The sequence below is a fragment of the Schistocerca nitens genome, chromosome 6 (assembly GCF_023898315.1).
Source record: "Schistocerca nitens isolate TAMUIC-IGC-003100 chromosome 6, iqSchNite1.1, whole genome shotgun sequence".
Taxonomy (NCBI): Eukaryota; Metazoa; Arthropoda; class Insecta; order Orthoptera; family Acrididae; genus Schistocerca; species Schistocerca nitens.
Genome location: NC_064619.1, coordinates 711,037,654 through 711,051,266, shown reverse-complemented (window position 1 = coordinate 711,051,266; position 13,613 = coordinate 711,037,654). Strand labels below are relative to the sequence as shown.

The following is a 13,613-nucleotide window of genomic DNA, read 5'->3' as shown; positions in this document are numbered from 1 at the left end:
TCTCACACAAAGGACAGGTAAATACAAGGAACATGCATTATTGGTCCAGCGACAACCCACAATGGCTTAGAAAGGCGGAACACCAGCCTCAATGGAGAGTTAACATCTGGTGTGCGATGCTTGGTGCTACAATTATTGGCCCTTATTTCAACAATGGTAGTCTAAACGGCACAGCGTCTGCCAACTTCCTCAGACGACTTCTTCCTCCTCTACTGGATGAAATGCCACTAAGAACCAGAAATCTTATGCGGCATCACAACATGATGGATGTCCAGCACACAATGCCTTGCGTGCACACCGTGTTCTGAACCGAAGGTATCCTGCCACATGAATTGGTCGAGGAGGAACAGTTTCTTGGCTTGCTGGGTCTCCTGATTTAAATCCTCTGAACTTTTTTCTTTGTGGATGCATTAAAGACGCTGTCTATCGAGATATTCCAACGACTCCAGAGGACATGCAGAATGTATCGTGCTTGCTTGTAACTGTCTTCAGCAGGCAACACTGGAAGCAGTAAATAATTCTCTCATTCAACGAGCGCACCAATGTACCGGTGTCCAGGGTCACCACTTTGAGCACCTTTGAATGTTCTCCTCCTGGACAGTGGTAAAGGAGAGTCAAAGTCAATTTTGTGCTATAGTTTTACTTGGTTTTCATTTGTTGTCTGAAAACTCCAGCAAGTGGACGAGATTGTGATCCTGGGTTCAAAGTCAATGTTGTGGTATGTAATTAATAACGATGTGTTTCAGTGAGTGGTACACTGTGATACATTTTTGAATAGGACTTTAGAAGAGGAAATGAAGTACCGAATAAAAAATACAGGGTACCATTTAAAAAAGTCATACCGCTGTTCATATCTTTGTAAAAAACAAAGCTACAACGAAGGCAATCATGCTGATTGATGTCCCCCTGACGGCTAAAGAACATTTGCTTGAAACATTTTGTAATTTTCTTCTGGACAAACAATTATTTAGGGTGGTCAAGATAAATGAGACACCCTGTATCCTCCCGAACAGGCCACGAAGGCCCAAGGGTACCAACCGGCCGCCGTGTCATCCTCAGCACATAGGCGTCACTGGATGCGGGTATGGAGGGGCATGTGGTCAGCTCTCCCGGCCGTATGTCAGTTTCCGAGAACGGAGCCGCTACTTCTCACTCAAGTAGCTCCTCAGTTTGCCTCACAAGGGCTGAGTGCTCCCCGCTTGCCAACAGCGCTCGGCAGACCGGATGCTCACCCATCCAAGTGCTAGCCCAGCCCGACAGCGCTTAACGTCGGTGATCTGACGGGAACCGGTGTTACCACTGCGGCAAGGCCGTTGGCTATATATACGAGCTCAGTGAAGTCATTTTGACCTACTCACGTAAGAGAACTGGACAGAAAATGCTACGGAGGTATAGTGTATCTAAATTGAAAAGTTAGGATAACTTGTGGTGATGGTGAGACGGGGGGATGGGAGGGGGAAGAGAACGTTAGAGCTGCTATAGAGTATAACTAAGAATCCATTTCCTCTCTAGGTGTGTAGGACATTATAGACATATTTGCTTAAGAATTGTCCATATGCTTTTCTTACCTTAATGTTACTAGTAACCCATATTCCACGTAGGGTTAATGGATACTGCAAGAAGTAAACAACTCAGCCATATTTGAGCACTGTGTCGCCAGCTGTGTAAGGGTCGGTACAAGTTTTTGAAACACCCCGTAATTGCTTCTTGTGATGTGGCGTCGTAGTTAACACGGGGTCTCGCCTGCCTTCCTTTTCAGTCTGGAGGAGGCTGTATTCCCTCGTACTTCTACGCCGCCTCGCCCCCCCCTGGGTAAACTCCTCAATTAATCCCATAGTACAGTTCTACTGTTCTTACATGTACACACTTTTAATATTTGTTCTAACCCGCATCATTTAACAACATTCATTAATTTTATATTATCATAAAAATAGTTTCACCAATACTCGATTTTCCAATCCGCTGCAGCGAGCAACCTACTAGTCTCAGAAAAAAACTGAATAGACCCTTTTATATACGAAATTTAATGTAGTTGAATTTTGTAATGGTACCGTACACGTTTTCGCTAGAAGGCGTGTTTTCTGCGCTCTACAAGAAAAACACAAAAATTAGCTTTAAACGCCCCTTACTTCACCTCTCCCCCTCGCTCCTACACACCTACCAACCCACCCACACACACACACACACACAGACACACACACACACACACACGCACGCGCGCGCGCGCGCGCGCGCGCTTAGATCCCACCAGTCAGGATTTCTGGCATTTTTGTGTGTTGTTCATGACACTCCTTCCTACAACTGTTCAAGGATTTGTGGCTACTCAAACTTTTTCCTCTAACTTGCCTTCGTTGACTTGCCTAAAGATATGTTTAGTTGGTGAACTGAAAACCGTATGTGAACATTTCTTATATTTTGATGTGTCTACTAAAACAGAGTACGGTGTTTATGACAATAATTGTAAATTCTCTTATGGCACGAGATGTGTAGGAAATGGCATGGACGCGTCTAATGTTCTGTGTGGTATAATGAATAAGCCGCCACCTCTTAGAAGATTCAAAACGGAGAAAAAATTCATTTCGCAGTCTGTTAGTGATGTGGAAAAGGAGAGCATAACCGTGATGTTAACGAAATGTACGCTGTAGCATAGATGCTGAAATAAAAGAATGAAGTGCCAATGATCTTGCTGTTTCAGTAGATGGCTCATGGATGAAGCGAGGACACACAGCACTTTATCGTGTCTCATCTATCGTCAGTACGGAAGCAGGCAAAGTTATGGATGTCGAGGCAATGTCCAAGTGTTGTCATGGGTTTGCTGTAGGGAAAAAGAAGAAGAAGCAGAAGAAGCCAATCAAGGAAAACATGTAACAAAAATTAGAGTGGTCCAAGTGTGTGTGTGTGTAGGGGGGATTGGGAGGGGAGGGGGGTGTTGGAACCAGCTACTCTTGTGACAATGTTCCAGCACTGACACAGCATATATGAAGGGCTTATTTCAATAGTAGTACAAGTCCATTACCTCGACTTTTCTGTCTATAATGCTTCTGAAATTAATGAGCCAAACAAACAGAAAGAAAGGTTCATCTCTAGCAAGAAGCCATATGCTTGAATATTTCTGGTATCTCAACTGCAGATTTTTCAGCGCTCATTTAACTTTAGGACTCTGTATTTCAATATGAACAAAAATAGACTTGTACCAGCATTGAAATAAGCCCTTCATATGGTGTCACACACACTCAATGTCTAGGTGAGCTCTCAGTCTTTTAAATCTGTAACTGAGTGTACAGTTTGTGACAAAATTAGGAAGTGTGGGGCGCGTAGAGAAATGCGTTGGAACTGGAATGCGTTATTTGCTGCAGACAAAGACAAGAAACTAGAAGATAGTAAACTATTAGGTGAAGAAGGTCGTCTATCTCATTAAGAAATTAACCCCTTTCAGTTTCATCTTGGAAAACAAATGAGGGAAAACAACGCTAGCGCCGATGCTATGAGAATTTCTGTCTGGGCTGTGTTCTTCCACATGTGTTCTACCAACAAACATACCATCCACTATTTGTGTCCGAAAGATGGGTGGTGCAAGGACAAAAGGAGAATAGAGACAGTGTTACAGCCAGGAGTATTGCCTGCCAGAAACCACGGAATCAATTAAGCCTATATTCAGGTCCTCAGCTTGGTTCAGCGTCCTGAAGTCTAGCGTGGTCTGGCTAAGATGCCCAAAAACATCATTCTATGATATAAGTGTTATCGGTACAGCTTCGCCTTATGCTGTTCTGTATTTTAATGAAAACAGTAGGGTTAGGATTGAAGTATTTAAGAACACTGACTCAACCCTGGAGTTTTTGCAATTCATACCCGCCAATATATCGACTTCTGCAGGATTGAAGATGCAGAAGCTTCAATCGCTCAGATAGAGAAAGTTACCAGACAAGAGAAGAGTACGAAAAGAAGACTGGTTATTTGGAGGCAGCGCAACATAATTGTGAGTGGTTCAAACGGCTCTGAGCACTATGGGACTTAACTGCTGCGGTCATCAGTCCCCTAGAACTTAGAACTACTTAAACCTAACTAACCTAAGGACATCACACACATCCATGCCCGAGGCAGGATTCGAACCTGCGACCGTAGTGGTCGCGCGGTTCCAGGCTGTAGCGCCTAGAACCGCTCGGCCACTCCGGCCGGCAATTGTGAGTGAACTACAAAGAAAGCTTCTAAGTGCCATTGTTTCACCTACGAGTTTTTCAGTGCTTAGGTACATTTTTGTCAGGAACTGAAAGGTGTAAGGTGCTCGAATTTTCAGGGTTGATTTGTGCAGTCATGGTACCACTTTGTATGAACATATTCAGCCTTTACTTGTAAATATTACTGATATTTAGAAAGACAATTTTACTGTACTTTTCGCCATTCAAAATTGAAAATATCAAAACAATTTTGCCTTCCATTATATTTTAAGAGCTGTTATACCTTCTGGGATATTTGTGGGCTATGTCACTACCCTCACGAAACAAAGCAATATCGCCAGTGTTTGACCTGTAATGTGTGCTAATTCAAGGAAAGAATATTTATTTAAAATGATTGTACCGGCACCATTTCCTCCATATAAGTCTTTGCGTACATGCGTATAGAAATGCTAGTAAATAGAAAAAAACTTTGCAATATTTTATCTTTGAAACTATGTCACAACATAAATTTGAAGAACTTTGTGCAGTCTCAGTTATACTCAAAAACTTAAATTACTAATATAAATCAATTCTCGTAAAGATGAATTCTTACAAATACTCGATATGAATCTCTGAACTGTATAAACATCTGTGTAAATTACGCCATCGCTGGCGAGCGGGTGTATCCTACACTATTCAAGTCGGTCTTTAACCTTCATCAGTTGTAAAGTTTTGTCTTTGGGTTAAAAGTAACATTTTATGGTTAAAAGCAAATAAATGAATGTACCTGGTTGTAAATGAAGAAACTAATTAATAAGAAAATCACAAATCGCCAGTTACACTTCGAGTATACAAAAATCGAGTTGACTCTGGGACTTAAAGTGGACTGTCGTGGAGACAAGCAACACGAAAGATAAGTAACAGCGTGTTGTGCATATGTCCTCAAATGTTTCTCAAATATTGCAGTTTACCCGTCATTTGGGATAATATTCTAATGGTGAAAACAGTGGTAAGCTTTCAGCTGAAATAACAGCTACAGTTTAAAATGGTCTGTTATCGCTGCTTGTACCCCAAGTGAGTTCTCATGAATTTACTTAATATTAAATCCTGCATTTAAAAATCAATTCCTGCATGAGTTCCGTGCTACCGTCTCAGTGTTTTGACAGATGCGCGCACTCACAACCGAATAATAATAATAGAAAAACACATGTAGTGCAGTGCAAAAATTTTTACTAACAAAACGAAGTGTGTTAAACAGGACGATGGATGTTCAACAAAAAATCTCCGATGTTCTTAAAATACCCTAACGATTTATCAGATAAGGTCAAAGCACTCTCAGATTGTTTACTGATGACGCTGCTCTTCAGCAGAAAATAGAGATGGGAAAAACCGACCGGTGAAAACCGATGACAGTATTTTTGTACTGAATTGCCGGTATTTTTCGGTATTGGCTTGGGTTCGGCAAAAACATGTGGTTCTTTCATATTTTTTACCGAGTAAAAAAACGAAATATCAATTAGCCACAGTAGCAGTGCTAAAATGTTTCGTTTCTAAATAAACGTTTTTTTTTAAATAGACAAATTTTTATTCGTAAAATGTGTATGATCTGAAATGTTACGTTATGATACAAAGTGGGAAAAGCTATCAGTGCTATTTTTAATCACACTGCCAACAAAACAAGCAGCAAACTCATGGCATAAGAACTGGCACAGGATTGCTGAGACAATAATGTTCCTGTCGCCACGTGTAGTGGCTTCAGGTATGAGTGTACCTCCAGTACACAAGACATGCCTCCATCTGCTCTACACGGTGGTCTATCGCTGTCGTCGTGGAACATCATTAGAATTGTAGAATGGCACCAACCCTAGTCTGGAAATATTTTTACTGAAAAAACACAGCGACCAGACACTTTTTTTTAATGCGTTTTATTTATGCCAATATGCATTTGGGGTTTGCATCCATCTTCAGCTGGCAAATTACATGTATCTTCAGTTTCTACAGTTGTAAAATATCGACAGCAGTTTGGCTGCTGAAGCTGGCCTGTTCAAAAGCAACGATTCCAATCATTTACTTCAATTTAGCGAGTTTAAGGTTACGCAGTATCAGTTGTTCATTTTACTTACATTCTCCTCTCCTTGTTTTTTCTTGGCCTTTCTTCTTTTTCGTAACAGCACAAACACTTTTTGTCACGTATTTTACATAGGTGCACTGCGTTATCCGCCATCTTGTCGACTGACAGTTTTGTTTATATACAAGCAGTTTATCTATGGACAGAGTTATGTTTTTTTACGAAAGTTTTGAGGTTCTAGCTAAGCTACTGTTTACTAAACACTGACTTGGGTGATAGAAGTATTCTAAGTACGATGTATACTAAGTTCTTTTTTTTTTTTTGGTTACTTAGGGAGCATTGAAGATAATAAACTAACATAACACATTTATACAAAGCAGTAATTCACACATTTACAAATATCAAAGATATTTTATGTTGTATATTATTACATGCATTTGTTGGGTTTATATTAGATTTGTTATTTCTTGATTGTGCTTAGTAAGTGGTTTGAAAAGTAGAGTGTGGAAGTTTTTCAGAAATATTCCGTTTGGTAACTCTGTTTGGACGTTAAGTATGTCAGAAAGGGATGCATGTTTATGTGAATAGATTTCGATTTCTTCTAGGAGGTTCATTCTTTTTCCTTTGTTGGCTAGGTGGAGAACTTGTGTAGGTTATGGGATATGTCTGTTACTTGATGTTCTTCTTCTGCTACATGTTGGGCAAATGTGGATTTATTTAAGTTTTTTAAACGAAGAGCATCAATGTGTTCTCTAAAACGTAAGTTTCTACCTGTTTCGCCTATGTATGTTTTTGGACATGAGTTGCAGTTAAGTTTGTATATTCCTGATTGATTGTACGGCTTGGTATCATTTTTAATGTTATGAATAGCTTTGTCCTTTATTTTATTATTTGTATAATAGCTGATTCTGATATCCGTTCCTCGGAACAGGTTTGCTATTTTATATGAGAGTTTTCCTACAAATGGCAAGCTTACATATTTTTCTTTTGGCTTTGTTGTGGTATTCTTTAATGCTGTTTTGTTATTGTATTTGGTTTTGTGGGGATTTATCTTAGAGTTTAGATCATCTATTAATTTTGGATTGTAACCATCATTGTAAGCCATTGCTTTGATGGTGTTTAGTTCTTCTATTTGGTCAGCTGGTTCTAGTAATATTTTGTGCATTCTGTTTAGCATTGCTCTGTATGAAGCCATCTTATGTTTATCCGGGTGGCAGGATGATTTATTAATTGTGTTATCTGTGTATGTTGGTTTCCTGTTTACTTGAAATTTGTGTTTGTTGTTGGAGCTACTTATACAGAGATCCGGAAAATTTAAACCTACTTCTGTTTGGTGTTCTACAGTGAAGATGATGTTTTGATGCATTTTATTCATTTCTTCTGCTGTGCCATCAAGTAAGATTACTATATCATCAACATACCTTTTGTAATAAATTATCTTGTTTACTATCTGGGGGTTTTCTTTAAAAAAATTACATTCTAAGTTATTGATGAAAATGTTGTTGTTGTTGTGGTCTTCAGTCCTGAGACTGGTTTGATGCAGCTCTCCATGCTACTCTATCCTGTGCAAGCTTCTTCATCTCCCAGTACCTACTGCAACCTACATCCTTCTGAATCTGCTTAGTGTATTCATTCTACGATTTTTACCCTCCACGCTGCCCTCCAATGCTAAATTTGTGATCCCTTGATGCCTCAAAACATGTCCTACCAACCGATGCCTTCTTCTAGTCAAGTTGTGCCACAAACTTCTCTTCTCCCCAATCCTATTCAATACCTCCTCATTAGTTACGTTATCTACCCACCTTATCTTCAGCATTCTTCTGTAGCACCACATTTCGAAAGTTTCTATTCTATTTATCGTCCATGTTTCACTTCCATACATGAAAATATCAGCAAGCAAACTGGCAAGGCAGCTACCCATAGCCAGGCCCTCTTTCTGCTAGTACATTTTGTTATTAAAAGAAAAGTAGTTGAGTGATAGTACTAGTGTTAATAGATCAATGAATTCATATATTTCTGGTAATGACAAATTTTTATGTTTAAGTAAATTGGCATAAATAAAACGCATTAAAAAAGTGGCTGGTCGCTGTATTTTTATAGTAAAATATCATTATCCACGGCCACGGAGCTCAACAGTCCAAATAAAATGGACAAATTGTTAAATATTTTTACGATGTGACGTAGCAATGAAATACAATGCGTCATTTGCTTTAAAAGGCTGAAAATTTGTGAGATGAAACTGACACTGTGGACCTCAGAATATTGAATTCCTGACGATTTCTGTAATGGAATGTCCCACGCGACTAGCTCTAACTACCATTCCGCGTTCAACGCCTGAATTCCCGCCGTGCGGGCGTAATCACGTAGGAAACTTTTCACATGAAATACCTGAGTATAAACGGCAGCTCCGCCAATACACTGCCCTTTTATGCCTTGGGTACGCAATACTACAGCTGTCTGCATAAGTGCATATCGTTCTCACATGTCTTTTGTCACCTCAGTGTATATCTCTGCCTTCACGGTCTTCTTGAACGATATCCGTAGGAGGAATCAACATATTGGCTGACTCTTCTAGACACTGTATGTAGTGTTAGCAGTTAGCCAACACTACGCACACTACTTGGTTGAGGAGGCCGAATGCACGCGTTAAACTCACGCAGGCTAGAGATAGGTCTGAAACAGGATACGTAATGAATGCTATAAAGAAAAGTACGTAGCTGTTGGAATACTTAACTTTAATCCATCATTGTTGTACATCGCTCTAGACGATACAAGTGAGACTCTGTAGATCATGCAATGTAATACTAATGGCGCCTTGCTAGGTCGTAGCCATTGACTTAGCTGAAGGCTATTCTAACTATCTGCTCTGCAAATGAGCGAGGCTTCGTCAGTGTGCATCGCTAGCTAAGTCGTCCGTACAACGGGGGCGAGTGCTAGTCCGTCTTTCGAGACCTGCCGTGTGGTGGCGCTCGGTCTGCGATCACTGACAGTGGCCACACGCGAGTCCGACATGTACTAATGGACCGCGGCCGATTTAAAGCTACCACTTAGCAAGTGTGGTGTCTGGCGGTGACACCACACTGTACGGTCTTACAATTTTAACTTTGTACACCACCGTGAAATTACATTTATGTAACTCTTATCAGTACCGAGCGAGGTGGCGCAGTGGTTAGCACACTGGACTCGCATTCGGGAGGACGACGGTTCAATCCCGTCTCCGGCCATCCTGATTTAGGTTTTCCGTGATTTCCCTAAATCGCGTCAGGCAAATGCCGGGATGGTTCCTTTGAAAGGGCACGGCCGATTTCCTTCTCCATCCTTCCCTCACCCGAGCTTGCGCTCCGTCTCTAATGACCTCGTTGTCGACGGGACGTTAAACACTAACCTCCTCCTCCTCCTCCTAACTCTTATCAGTGTTTGTGACATATAACAAAATCCTGAAGGCAGCTAATGGAATGAATCAAGTAATGAGACACGGACATTTGAAGTGGTAATAACGGGGTGTGGGTTGCCGCAACATAAAGCCACTTGCTGTGGACTCTCCGTGGGAGGGGAGCAGTGGGCGTCGTGACACCGACTACTCATGGCGCCTTCCAGCAGGTGTGGAGTCTGGCCAAGCAAGAAACACTTATTGCTGAGAAGTGAACGCCTTCAGTAATTACAAGGTGTCCTCGATAAACGTAGCAGGCACTCACACAGTTGCATAAAACAAGGGCTGCAGTTAAACGAATTGTCGCCGACCAGTTAACTCTGGACATCGCTGGACCACCCACTCGGGGAATCCACGCCCTGTCAACGAATGACTATCCTGGAGCAGTAACATCCAAGCTGGTACGGAATGGGTGTGACCGGTGCGCGCGAACATTATAAACAGGTATTGAAGGGGCGTGCCTACTGCAATCACTATCGAAACTCTCATATTCGACCGGAAATTCTCGCGGCAGCAACAAACACCCACAAGCAAATTGTTGTAACTATGCTACTTTTCATAACATTTGCTGAATGGGAGAAGGTGGATACGCATAAGAAATTAGTTATAAATATCAGCACGCTGTTTTTAAATGACTGAGGTCCAAAACTTAAAGCTCCCGAGGCACGTTAAATTTAATAAGTGTCGTGCAGCAGTAGTTATAGCAATTGGCTGCACGGTTTACAAGTATTTGTGCTTCCAACCTACTTGCTACTGTCTATTTACATGAAATTTCCACAACTTCCCTAGTCGACTTCGTCAGGTGTTAATCACATGTTTTTTTGCTCTACTGTGGACTCTACATCCAGGTTTACCCAACTACTCTGCAGTTCACACCTAAATGATTGGCCAAGTGTCCATACAACATTTTTCAAGCATTCCACTCTCTAGTAGCATGTTGGAAAAATGAAAACCTAAATCTTTCCTTGCGTGTCCTGTTTTCTTTCATTCTATTACGATTGTCTTTTCCCCCAATGTAGGTGAGATTCATCAAAATATTTTGGCATTCGCAGGAGATAGCTGGCGACTGAAATTTCGTCAAAAGATCTCGCCACAACGAGAAACACCTTTGTTATAATGGTTGCCGTCCCAACTCACTTATTGTATTCCTTATACTTTCTCTCCTGTTTCGCAATAGTGCAAACGAGCAGCCCTTGTCAGTCCTACCTCGTAAAGATCCCATACTGCGCAGCAATACTCCACAAGGGTTGTTGTAACTTCTAGGTGTCCTATCAACAAAATGCAATCATTGGTTCGCCTTCCTCACATTTTAAATGCGATGGTTCCAATTCAATTGTAATTTAACTAATAGTAATCCCTAGGTATTTAGTCAGGGCCGGTTTAAGGCCGAAGCAGCACAAGTGGCCGCTTGGGGCGGCAAGTTGAAACTGCAAAACTTGAGTACAGGGTTTATCATAAATATTAGTTCAAACTCCACGGATTATAGTATACGAGGGAAGGGGGAGGCGCCAAATGGTAAATCGCTTGTGTCGAAACACGTTCTCGAGCCGACACTTTTTGAATCTACGATCTTTAAATGTGTGTTGGTCAGCAACACGTGGTCTTGTGATTAATGTTGCTTATTCCTCACCACAGGGCTCTCACAGGGATTACTGGGCGTGTCGGGGACTTTCTCCGCTCGGGACTGGGCGTGTGTATGCGCTGTACTCATCATCATTTCATCCTCATCGACTCATAAGTCGGCAAACTGTCGTCAAGTAAAAAGGCTTCTACCACGCGGCCGAATTCCCCAGATAGGGACTACAGGCAAAAATATACAGACGCACTATTTCGCGTGATTTATCGTGTGACAGAAATTTAAAGGAATTTTTTTAGAACTAATGAGGAGGACCTTCACACTCTTTATTGTTTACATCTGCTGCCACTTCTTTCATCATCCAGATGTCTAAATTATTTTGCAATACATTGGGATCTTCCAACGACCTACATCAGTTGCAAAAAATCTGAGATGTATGCTCAAATTTCTTTTAAATCGTTTATATAGAAGAGAACAACAGAGAGTCTATAATGCTTAATTGGAACACCAGATGTCACTTCGGTTTCACTCGGTGGCTATCCATTATACACTCCTGGAAATTGAAATAAGAACACCGTGAATTCATTGTCCCAGGAAGGGGAAACTTTATTGACACATTCCTGGGGTCAGATACATCACATGATCACACTGACAGAACCACAGGCACATAGACACAGGCAACAGAGCATGCACAATGTCGGCACTAGTACAGTGTATATCCACCTTTCGCAGCAATGCAGGCTGCTATTCTCCCATGGAGACGATCGTAGAGATGCTGGATGTAGTCCTGTGGAACGGCTTGCCATGCCATTTCTACCTGGCGCCTCAGTTGGACCAGCGTTCGTGCTGGACGTGCAGACCGCGTGAGACGACGCTTCATCCAGTCCCAAACATGCTCAATGGGGGACAGATCCGGAGATCTTGCTGGCCAGGGTAGTTGACTTACACCTTCTAGAGCACGTTGGGTGGCACGGGATACATGCGGACGTGCATTGTCCTGTTGGAACAGCAAGTTCCCTTGCCGGTCTAGGAATGGTAGAACGATGGGTTCGATGACGGTTTGGATGTACCGTGCACTATTCAGTGTCCCCTCGACGATCACCAGTGGTGTACGGCCAGTGTAGGAGATCGCTCCCCACACCATGATGCCGGGTGTTGGCCCTGTGTGCCTCGGTCGTATGCAGTCCTGATTGTGGCGCTCACGTGCACGGCGCCAAACACGCATACGACCATCATTGGCACCAAGGCAGAAGCGACTCTCATCGCTGAAGACGACACGTCTCCATTCGTCCCTCCATTCACGCCTGTCGCGACACCACTGGAGGCGGGCTGCACGATGTTGGGGCGTGAGCGGAAGACGGCCTAACGGTGTGCGGGACCGTAGCCCAGCTTCATGGAGACGGTTGCGAATGGTCCTCGCCGATACCCCAGGAGCAACAGTGTCCCTAATTTGCTGGGAAGTGGCGGTGCGGTCCCCTACGGCACTGCGTAGGATCCTACGGTCTTGGCGTGCATCCATGCGTCGCTGCGGTCCGGTCCCAGGTCCGCGGGCAAGTGCACCTTCCGCCGACCACTGGCGACAACATCGATGTACTGTGGAGACCTCACGCCCCACGTGTTGAGCAATTCGGCGGTACGTCCACCCGGCCTCCCGCATGCCCACTATACGCCCTCGCTCAAAGTCCGTCAACTGCACATACGGTTCACGTCCACGCTGTCGCGGCATGCTACCAGTGTTAAAGACTGCGATGGAGCTCCGTATGCCACGGCAAACTGGCTGACACTGACGGCGGCGGTGCACAAATGCTGCGCAGCTAGCGCCATTCGACGGCCAACACCGCGGTTCCTGGTGTGTCCGCTGTGGCGTGCGTGTGATCATTGCTTGTACAGCCCTCTCGCAGTGTCCGGAGCAAGTATGGTGGGTCTGACACACCGGTGTCAATGTGTTCTTTTTTCCATTTCCAGGAGTGTATTTCTGGCAAGCTTACTTCCGAGTCGAGTGTCATTGCATAGGCGTGCGCTAGAGACGTTGGCTACAGAGGCTGATCAATGGTAGCGATCATCATCATACACTGAAGGATATGCCTTGTCGATTCAGCCACGTCCCCCTCTCCACTTTCATCGTCTTCAATTCTTCATACGATTTTATCCCCATATTTCTTTGATGTTATTAAAATACGTTGCTCTTGGCCTGCCTCTTGGTTTTTTCCTAGTACTTTTCCTTCATGTACATTCTTTAGGAACTGGTTGTGTCTCATTATGTGCACTATCATTTTTGATTTTCTTCTTCCTATATAATTTAGCAGCGTTCTGTTCTCATTCACTTCTCTTAAGACCTGTTCATTACTTTTTCTATCTACCCAGCTTGTTTTCGTCATTCTTCTC

The 13,613-nt window shown here is 42.8% G+C and overlaps 1 pseudogene; it reads right to left on the bottom strand.

Moving 5' to 3' along the window:
- Window positions 1-1,200: 1,200 nt before the first annotated feature.
- On the bottom strand, window positions 1,201-1,318 carry LOC126263989 (5S ribosomal RNA; annotated as a pseudogene).
- Window positions 1,319-13,613: the final 12,295 nt, after the last annotated feature.